This window comes from Pteropus alecto, unplaced genomic scaffold (assembly GCF_000325575.1).
Source record: "Pteropus alecto unplaced genomic scaffold, ASM32557v1 scaffold146, whole genome shotgun sequence".
Taxonomy (NCBI): domain Eukaryota; kingdom Metazoa; phylum Chordata; class Mammalia; order Chiroptera; family Pteropodidae; genus Pteropus; species Pteropus alecto.
The window spans coordinates 20514146-20524143 of NW_006442107.1; the positions used below are offsets into that span (position 1 = coordinate 20514146).

At 35.4% G+C, this 9998-nt stretch overlaps 1 protein-coding gene and 1 pseudogene across 1 annotated transcript in view; one reads left to right on the top strand and one right to left on the bottom strand.

The window, feature by feature from the left end:
* CHST9 (carbohydrate sulfotransferase 9) overlaps window positions 1-9998 on the top strand; it is a 192342-nt gene that overhangs the window by 965 nt on the left and 181379 nt on the right. The window lies entirely within an intron of this gene.
* Window positions 5849-5967, bottom strand: LOC112469377 (annotated as a pseudogene).

The following is a 9998-nucleotide window of genomic DNA, read 5'->3' on the forward strand; positions in this document are numbered from 1 at the left end:
ATGGCTTATGATTGTTAAAGGAAATAAAGTAAAAACAGAAGAATGATTTCTTGTTTCCAGTTGTGGCCTATTTTTAAATTTTTCTAGATATAAAGCCCTTAAAAATCTATTCTGAAAGATAATTCAATATTGAGTCCCAAATATGATCATTTAAAAAGTTGTTTCCATTTTGAAATACCTTTCTTTAATTAATCCTCATAAACACTTTGGATTTATTTAATTTATATAATAACCCTTGGGAAAAGAGTTTGCATATAATTATTTTCTAGAGAATATGTGATATATTGGCAAGGGTAATTCCCATTGCAATTTACAGAAACTATAATATTTTCTAAGTTTTCTGTATTACTGCAATAACTTATAATAGCTTATAATATTTACTGAAACCATCTGTGATAAAATATATAGGCTAATTCCTTCTGTAATACAACTCCCAGCATAGATCTTGTCACATAGTAAGCATTTAATAGGTGTTTGTTGATTCGAGTGAACAAAAGAATGAATGATAGATTGAAACACTAGACTACAGACCAAAATACAGCAGCAAAGAAGAAAAAAAATCAAAGATATCTCATTATTGCAAGGTTGGCTGATAACATAGTCTCGTGACAAATTTCACCCAAAAAGTATCACGAGTCTCCAATATGCATCATAAAATATATTCATATATATATATAGACTAATGGAGAAATGTTGTAACTTAGTAATGTAGTAAGAAAGTACATGATATATAATAATATATAACGTTATTATATTATATAACATTTTGCATGTATAATGCAGTTTACAAAATGTGTTCACAAGCATTGGAAGCTATCATTTATTAAGAGCTTAATAAGTGCCAAATATATGTAAACTTAATAAGTTTACATATATTTCCTCTTATCTTAACGATGTCTTACTAGGTATGATATTCTAAGTTTATAGATGAGGAAACTGAGGCTTGGACAGATCAAGAACTTATCCAAACCTCACATGTGTGGGCCCAGGGGAAATCTAGGACTTGACCCAGGTCATGTTGCTCTGAAGTCCATGCCTATTACCCTATTACTCTATTATCATAGACCACAAATGAAGTAACTGAGACTCAGAAACTTTAAGTGATTTGCCCAAAGATACAAAGCTAAGAGTTTTCAAAGTATGACCCATGCCCAGGTTTTCCTACTTCTCATGAGCCTTAAAAGAGCCTTCAAACAAAAAAGTAGATGAGATAAACATATAATAAATGCCAAAGTATCAGTACAGGTGTTTTAAAATCACTGACTTGGTAAACCTAAGCTATTCACAGGTTCATAGATGTGTAAACTCTTCTGCAAGTTGGATTCTTAATTGAGTTCATAATCTTACCCCAAGTGGGGAATTATTTTTCCCATTTAAGATGGGCTGGTGAAACATTTACCATTTATTCTCTTAATTTTTATTTGTAATTTGCTAGAAGTACTTTATCTGATTCTCGATATATCTTAAATGCATTATATACTTTTTCACAATCTACTCGTGACAATGAGTATAAGTGTTAGAACCAGGATAACTATTTTTCTGAATGAAAGGTTTACTATTCTTCAATAAGACTTCTAGCTGGAGTTTTGCCTTAAACCATGCTAGTGCCGCATGTTGTAATTCTGTTGTTTTTTATATCCAGGGTCCTATGTATTTTATGGGTTTCAAATAACATCAGGAGCACTCAGGCATTTTAAAAGGCAGTCTCTTTTTAAATCAGTAAATCTTCAAATGTGGGCTTCAATGTTAAATTAAAAATTGAAAAATCTTTTGGACACTTTAGAACTATCACTCAAAGAACCCTGGAAGATGAGTTAGTTTCGGTTCCTGAGACCTATAAGTAAAACAGATTTTAAAAATCTGAAAAGGTTTTGAGATATATATATATATAAAACTGATATATATATATCAGTTATATATGAGAACTCTTAAGTTCTTTTCATAACTTTTATTTGAGGCCGTTCAAATCTAATAAATATGGACTATTTTCTATGCTTGCCTTCCTAAGTTTCCTAGGTTCTTCTGTTAAAATATCTTAGAATTACAAAAAAAAAAAAAAAAACAAAAAAACTTTAAATACGCTCTGATATGCTAGTAAAATATGAATACACAAGATTTTCTGGAGGTGAAGAGGAAAAATGTCTGACAGAGAAATTAAATTCTATCCAATTATACAACAGAGAGTTCCATAGTAACATCCATTTTTCAATATCATCATCAACTAATTTATGCATTTCTTTGTGTTAATTTTCAGTGTGTGATGTATTATTAATTTTATTTTGTACATTTTTTTCTAGTTGTTAAGAGTACAAATTTTACATTCAGTGGAATCTTGAAAATCTCAGATCTACTTGTTAGCTGTGTGACTCTGGACAAATTGGCCTCTCTAAGCCTCAATATCGTCATCTGTAAAATGGGAATAGTAATGTTTTCTATACAGGGTTGCAGTAAGGATTAAAGGAGACAATGCCTGCAAAGCACTTAACATGGTGTCTGGCAAGCAGTAGTGCACAATGAATGTGAACTGTTATTATTATCCTAGAAATTATGCAGAACATCTACAGACTTGCTTTTTCTGAGTTATCGCAATTAAGACTCAGCCACAATTCAGGAAAACAATCCCAAGTTTGTGCCTTGACTGATTGAGAAACAAAAAAAGGCTCTGGTCAAATTGGGTGGGAGAATCTAACTGGTACAGAGCCATTGTGATTTATAGTGTAGAAGTTGGAAGGGGAATGATAGGATTCAGTGCAGAGAGGAGAGCCAGCATCCAGGAGGATCCCATGTCCGTACAAGCTGCTGAAGGTCAGAGTATTGCTTCATTCAACAATGATTTTTAAACACTTAAAGACCAGAGGTGCCAAAACTGTGGTGAATACAGAAATACAATACAGGAGCAGATATAATCCCTGTTCTCAAGGAGACTATAGTCTCACGGATTGTAAGGGAGAAAATGGTCTTGAGTCCAGGCCAAGGCATTGGTACAAAGGGACAGTCCATTGTGACAGAAAGGAGACAGGTCCTCCATTATGAGGCAAAATAATGAGTTTGGACCAGGAGAAATAACCCAATCACTTTTCCGTGATGAAATTGCTGAGCAGATAGAAGCACTGGGAGAAGTGGTATAGGGTGGGGGCAGGGTTGCAGGCACAGAGGACCAACTAGCTTAGAACAGAACAGATATATCTATGAGAAAGAGGCACTAATGAGAAGGGCCAATTCAGGATAAATCACAAGACTGGGTCTTTTATCCTCCAGCTACTGTTAAATAGGCCAAATAACAAGACGTGTGGCACATAACTGTTTTGTGTGTGCAATAAGACAGGGTTAAGACCCAATCATAACAGAATCTCAGCTTTAGGAAAGAATGTCAAGGTTATCTTGTACACCACTTATTTTTTTTAATTTTTATCCAATTACACCACTCCCTGTTTAAAACTTTCCAGTGATATCTCATTCCCTTTAACAAAAGCTTTTATCTGAGACCCACAAAACTGTGTCAGGTATAAGATGTCGCCTGCCTTCATAGCTTCATACTCTGTTCTCTTGAGATGCTTCAGGCTTGGCCTCTCTCTCTGTCTAACCAAGCCCTTTGCCAACTCAGTGCTCTCATAGTTTCCGAAGCTGGGATTCTTTTCTCCCAGCTGTCTCCTGTCAGGGCTTAGCTCCATGTCACCTACTTTAATCACCCCCACAGTCAATCGGTCACCTTCCCTGCCCCGCACCTTATTTATTTCTGTCAGAGATATGATCTGCTGATTTAATTATCTGTTGATTTAATTATCTGTTGATTTTCAATTTTCTGTTTGTTGTCTGCATCTGTTATTTTACAAACTACATTAGGACAGAGATTTTGACTGTATCACTTACCTCGGTGTCCCCCTTCCACAATGTGGAACGTATGTATGGTAGGTGCTCAATATTGTATGGGTCAATAAATAATGTAATGACTCGGTTTTCCACCATCCAGACAAATGACTACGTGGACTGTGTTTGAATATTTCTGGGAATAAAGAATCCACAACTCCCCCAGGCATCTGCTCAAATACGCAGCCGGCTCCATATTTTAAGCCGGAACTTGCTTCCTTGTGCTTAGTCGTCCTAGCTGTAGTCCTGGCACTATATGAGTCTCATCCTTCTTCCATAGCATGGCCTGATGATTTTCATGGCGAATGAAATTTCAGATTTTTTTAACTACTTCATAAAAAGACAACCTAGGTCACTCTCCTCTGAACCTAACACTCACTCTATATTCCTTTAAAAATATGATATATTCTATTCTTGTATGAAAACTATATTAGAAATACATGTATGTAATAAAATCCCCTATCAAGTAGTGAAGAGTTGTGTACACAATTTTAAATATACAAAGTAGTAAAAATCAAATAGATCCCACTGAATAGCTTGTTATTTTTTTTCTTGAGATTTTCCAGAATCATTTAGTCTCAACTAAAATAGCACTTGCATTTACTCTACATCATAAAAATCTATCTAAACTTCTGGATGTTTTTATTAAGGACCAATAATTCTTATTATTTTATTATTTTAAATAAATTAACTTATTTAAACTAAAAACAAAAGTAGTTCACCAATTTCTCCTTTCCCACACTATCCACCCTCTAGCATACACCAATCTATTCTTGGTATCTATGAACTTGATTTTTTTTTTTTAATTAAAAAAAAAATTTAAGATTCCACATAAAAGAGATCATACAGTATTTTTCTTTCCCTGACTGATTTATATCACTTCATACAATACCTACTAGGTCCATCCACGTTGACACAAATGGCAAGATTTCATTCTTTTTTATTGCCGAATAATATTCTATTGTGAATGTATACCATAATTTCTTTACCCATTTATCCACTGATGAACATTTAGGTTATTTTTATATCTTGGCTATTGTAAGTAATGCTGCAGTGAACATGGGAGTACATATATCTTTTAGAGTTAGTATTTTCATTTTCATCAGATAAATACTCAGAAGTGGAATTGCTAGATCATATGGTAGTTCTATATTTAATATTTCCAGGAGCCTCCATACTTTTCTCCATAATGACTGTACCAATTTACATTCCCACCAACAGTGCACAAGGGTTCCCTTAGCAACACTTGTTATTTCTAATCTTTTTGATAATAAGCATTCTAACAGACGTAAAGTAATAGCTCCTCCTGGTTTTGATTTGCATTTTTCTTGAAGATTAATGATGTAGAGCATTTTTTAATGTATCTATTGGCCATCTGTATGTCTTTGGAAAAATGTTTATTTAGATCTTCTGCCCATTTCTAAAATCTGTTTGTTTTCCTATTGAGTAGTATGAATTCCTTATACATTTTAGATATTAGCCAGTTATCATATATATGATTGGCAAATATTTTCCCCCATTCAGTAGGCTGACTTTTTATTTTGTTGATGGTTTCCTTTGCTGTACAAAAGACTTTTAGTTTGATGTAGTGCCACTTGTTAACTTTTGCTATTGTTATTTTTGCTTTTTGTGTCAGATTCAAAAAATCATTGCCAAGACCTACATCAAGGAGCTTATCACCTATGTTTTCTTCTAGGAGTGTCATGGTTTCAGGTCTTACATTCATAACTGGTATATATAAGAATTATATTAGCTATAGTCCCGCCTTTTCAAAACTCATTGTCAACAATCCAGGCTCTATAGAACTCTGATCCTGGACATACTTGGCTCGAAAAGTATGTTCTTTTTGGTCAGTGCTATAAACTTTCTGTAGGTCAGGGTTTTGTTTTGTTTTGTTTTTTTAGGCAAGGCAACCTTTGCTTGACCTCATAGATTGCAAGGACTTTGTCAGCTTACAATCCCGTTTTTTAATTATTTTTTACACCTATAGCACCTGGTCTTCCTAGGTGGTCTCCTATCCAAGTACTAACCAGGCCTGATCCTGCTTAACTTCTGAGATCAGACGGGATCGGGCTTGTTCAGGGTGGCATGGCAGTAGACTGTAAGTCAAGGTTCTATTCAAATCCTACATGCTATTATCAAAGGCAAGATAGCCAAAGCAGATGGCTACTTTTAATTTTTTTTCTTTTGCAAAAACACAATAAACACCAGTAGACCCAGGTTATATTTTAACCCTCCTGTGTTTGTATGAAAGTGAAAGGTAGTTGCTACAAGGCTCTGATTTTAGACAAAGTAAAGCCACCTCATCGCTTTTTCTTAGACAATTGATTCAGGACCTCATGAGCAAACTGGCCTCCATGTTTTAGTATTACTAAGGAGATTTCATCTTGCTTTTTTTCAAAATAAGTATATTTTGTGCCAGAGAAAGTTTTGCTTCTAGACTGGATTGGTATAATTCTTTTCTCTTGAAGCTTTCTGATGAAAACGAGTATTTTTTTCCCTCCAAAATCAGGCTATTTATTCTGATTGTGATGCTGCTATATTGAAATTCTATTTTCTCCCCGGGGACCTTTGTATATCTGAACTGGAGCCACTTGTAACATGAAGGACTTTATGCTTACTATCAATCATATACTGAGGAAAGTAAAATTATTTTTCTTTAAAAAGTCACTCATTTGAGTTATTTCCTCTGATTTTGATGAGGGTAGCAAGCATCTTTTTTTTAATCAAATGAACATGTGCTTCCTCTGCTCCCCTCTGGACACCGCCATATCATATCTTCCTTTTACCTGATTTTTTCGATCTCAGAGTCTCTCTTCTTTTCCAGGAACAGGTTTTCCTTGGCTGTCTCCATTGCTGGCTTTTTCTTATCCTTCAAGGAACAGCTTAAATATTACCTTCCTTTAAGATCATGTGTAGATATCCTTTGATGTTTTCTCTCCTGATGCCTGTTTTATTATTTCAAAAAAATTACTTTATGGCACTTATTTCAATTTGTAATCATTCTTTTTGTTTCCTTACATATGGTCTACTTGTCTTAATAAAATATAAGCTTCTCAAAGACAAGGAACTTGTATGTTGGTCACTGTTCTAACTCCAGCTGCCCTCCACACTTCCAGGTTCCAATTTCAATCTTCATTTCACTATGTATGCTCAGTTCCCTCCAAATTCAGTATTTCTTATTATACACCCAGCCACCTATAACTTGCTTCTCCCTGTGGACTCTGTCTTAACTGTCTACCCTAGCCTTCCGAGTCTCGCATATTCCTGGGTGCTGGTGCCTTTGCCCCATACTGCAGAAGCCATACTACTTAAAGTGTAGTAATGGATGTCAAAGTTGAAAATCTTCTGACATTGGATAATGTGCGGTGGTCAAGCTTTGCTACAGAGTTGATCCAATCAACATAGATTTTTTTTAAAAATCTAGTAATAAGTTGAATGCATTTGTTCTCCAAATGTGTTTTGAGCACATGTAAATAGTAACACTATTGCTTCAGCTCTGCACTCGCCTTTCTTGAGGTTGCCACTCCCTGCCTCCATTTCTTTTGGGGGCTGATACTCCTCTCCCACATCTACCCAGCAACTCAGAATGCAAAACTCAGCAGAAATCAACATATTGCAATGGAGTCCTTCATTAGATCTGTGGGCAGGCACCTGGCCAATGCTAAGCCCATCATTCATAGCACACCACACATCACTGGTCACAGTGAATTACTAGTCCGAGGAATGAGTGGCTGATTCAAGCTTGGTCAGTGATTCCCTTTCTTGGGATTTTGGTTTTTAATACCAGGAGAATGGGCCTGAGTGCCTGAACTATATGATGCAAAACTCAGAATCTTATGAGGCTGTTTCCTACGACATTGGCCAGACTAGCTGAGGATAAGAGGCTGAAGAGAGAGGAGAAAAGCAGTTGAGAGGAGAGAAGTAGAATCATGGAGCGAGCCTCAGCAAGTGTTTGGGTTCCTCTGTCAGCTTCTCCCAAGCTTCAGTTCTGTTCCTGACTGGCTGGTGTATTTACAATGGCTTGTAGGGGCGTGAAAATTTTCCCTCTTCCCTTCTCAGCCTGGTCTAATATTAAATTGGCATAAGACAGATTAACAGGAGAACAACAAATTTAATTTTATATTTATTGGAGCCCCATAAAAACATAAGACTCAAAGAAGTGACCAAGGCAAGAAGCTTTTATAGCTTTTAAACAAAGAAATAATAAATTTGTGAAGAATTGACAAATAAAGGGGTTAGAGCTTGAGATAGGAAACTGGTAGAGAAGTTACAAGGTTTGTTTATATAGCCTGGACACTAAATTCACTATTTGTAGTGATAAGGATGCCTGTTGTTCTCCTGGTACAGGGAGGGTATATTTCAAATGGGAGATTTCTCTCTTTTTCAGAGAGACAAAGGAGGGTCAGATTATCCTTCTTGCACCAGCTGTTTCTCAAGTACTTTTAATTCAAAATAATCCACATGCCAACATGGAATATTTGGGGGTGAACTCCTACAGGCTCAAGTTGGGTTTCTATCACCTGCATCCTAAACAGTTCTAACAAATACAGTCTGGCTCTCATTTCTTAATCTTTCTCATCATCATCATTAAAGAGCCCTCTTTCTCAAAGCAGAGTTACTAGAGCTTAGAGGAGCCTCAGAAAGGACTCCATTAGCTTTATTTATCACTTAGAGTAGTGTAATAGGGCAAATGACCCAGAAAAATTCTCCTTCGCTGTTTTTGATTCATTTTACACAATGGCACAAGATGCTGCTTTGTACGCTGCTATGCCCTAGCACTTAACACAGTGCCTGGCACAGAGTAGACACTCAGTAAATCTTAACTGAATAAATCAACCCCCACCAAAAAATAAGTTCAACTTTCTAAAGCTAATGAAGACAGGTGAGGCTGGTACCTAACCTTGGATTTTTCAAAAGTTACAGTGATTGGTTTGGAGGGGATATCCTGAAATGTCTTCCTTGAGGTTAGCAATGTGTTACTTGGAGAGGCTTATTTTTCATTTTTCTATGCTTTGCTTTTGACAAAGGCTGGATCATCATTTAGCAGACATGTTAGGAAAAGTCGAAAATTGAATGAAGAATTGCATAAAATGACCTTTTAAGGTTTCTTATAGTGTTGAATTCCCTATGGCTATCTATGATTGTGTGTCTAAAGGAGATATTAATAAATAAATAAAGACAGTCTTCGAAGCTCTCCATTTTGGAGGCAGTATTTTGTAGTGGGAAGCACTGAGCTCTAGATACCAACTTCTAGTCTGTTTTGTGTCCTTGAACAAGTTGATTAATCTCTCCAGATTCTGGTTTCTTTTCTTCTCTGATTGCCATTACCTTGTTCTTCTCAGGTAACCACCATCAAACATAAATTTGATGTTTATCGCCACATTCCTGTGCATATCTCTATAATTTTCAACACTTATATTCCTTTTTTATATGCTTAGCCTTATATAAAAGGTGTCTATCTGTATATACCCCTTTGCAACTTATTTTCTCAGTCAACATTAGGTTTTTGAGATTTATTTACATTGATATATGTAAGTCTAATTTGTTCACCTAACCGCTATTTATTTCAGTATGGGAATATGCAGCAATTTATTCGTCCAATTGACACGCCTTAAAGTCGCTTCTAGTTTTTTTGCTATTGCACACAATCCTGCTAAGAATATTCTTGTATAATATCTTTGTTCACCTGTTTAAGAGTTTCTATCAGGGGTCAAATTGCATGTTCTTTAGAATAAACGTCAGCTTCAAGATTCTATGATCCCACATTATATCTTCTCCTCTGCTCACATAAATCAAAATTAGGACTTCTTAAAACACATGTGTTTAATGAGAAACCTAGTAAAACAGATAGAGAAATATTTATTTAGATACACAGATTTCCATTCAGATTTATGGAAGGAAAGATACAAATATAAAGCACTGAACCTGCTCTCAAAGTGCTTCTTGCTTATTGATATGTCAACAGGCTAATTAACAGTTCATTGAGAATCGATTAAAATAATTACCAAATCATTTGTGTGAACTTTGAGTATGAATGTAAAGACCTCACTCACTAAATAATTCATGGTGATAGGCAACTCCTGTTAGCCAGTATTGATTCATTATGCAAAACAACCTGATCCAAACTC